Consider the following 1,187-nt stretch of genomic DNA (forward strand, 5'->3'; position numbering starts at 1 on the left):
GGTTCCAACCATAGCGACCCTGTCCAGGGTTTCCGAGGCTGTAAATCTTTACGGGAGCAGAAAGCCTCCTCTTTCTCCCGCGGAACCGCTGGTAGTAGCATATTATAGAAATTGCTATCGAATGGCCGGAATTTGAATTTAGAGTTTCTATACCTTCTGCCCTCCCAAATGGTCACCTAACATGCCTCCTGGGACACTCAGTCTCTTCTGGGTTCAATAGTCTGTTGCAGTGGCCACACAGAACTCAAGTCACCGCTGATGGGGTTTCTTAGGGGAGTTAACAGGTTACAATTTAGGAGCAAAAAATGCACCACAGGCACAGTTCTTCCAGTCAGGACAACCTCTCCTCAGCCGTGCTCACAGACAGACCTCTCTCTGCCGGGTAATGTCAAAAAAGCTCTCTTAGGGCTGCTGAGAAATACTCACAGGACACGCCACTCCACCGTAAGCCTCAGCCTGAAGGCACTCAACTCTACCTCCATGGCTCAAGCAAACCTGTCCCTTCGCCCAATTAAATGATTGGAGGTACGCTCCCCCTCTACCCCCACTTTGAAAGCAAGCCGCCTGCCCAAAGTCGCTCCGCTTTCTTGCCCTGTGGGCTGGGAAGCCCTCTGCCCTGTCCCATACTCTGGTGTCTCCGCTGTCTTTGCTTGGAGGAGGCTCAGTGTGCTGGAATTTCGGGTCCAAAGGATGTACTCCACTCCCGACTCTTCATGGCTGTGTTTTCTCCACTTCACTCAACAAGTGGACCCAGGTGGCGAACATACCAGGTGGTCTACCTGTTTGGTCCCTTTAACTTCCTGTCCTAGAATGTTTGTGTGTGTGTGTGTGTTTAATGAACACAGGTTGTTTGTTCCTCCGTGCATCCACCAGCAAATTGTTTGCTCAAACTTACTGTTCAGCAGTTCTAGGTGTGGCTCTGGTTCCCACCGAAGCCCTTAACTCTATAAAGGCTTAAAATACAAAGCCTGTTTCTTCTGGACAATTTCTAACTCCTCTTTTAGTATACCCGATCAAGTATAGGATGAAAGCCGACTTACAAGCTCCCTGTAATCAAGAGAAGCTTATGAATTCCCACCACACAAGAAGGTCTGTTTTACAGTACTAGGTGGGAGAAACATTCAACATGCATAGTGCACTCAGAGAAACACAGAACCTTTAACCCTTTTTGGTGGTGGTGATGTGCC

Source organism: Chrysochloris asiatica, unplaced genomic scaffold (genome assembly GCF_000296735.1).
Source record: "Chrysochloris asiatica unplaced genomic scaffold, ChrAsi1.0 scaffold00023, whole genome shotgun sequence".
Taxonomy (NCBI): Eukaryota; Metazoa; Chordata; class Mammalia; order Afrosoricida; family Chrysochloridae; genus Chrysochloris; species Chrysochloris asiatica.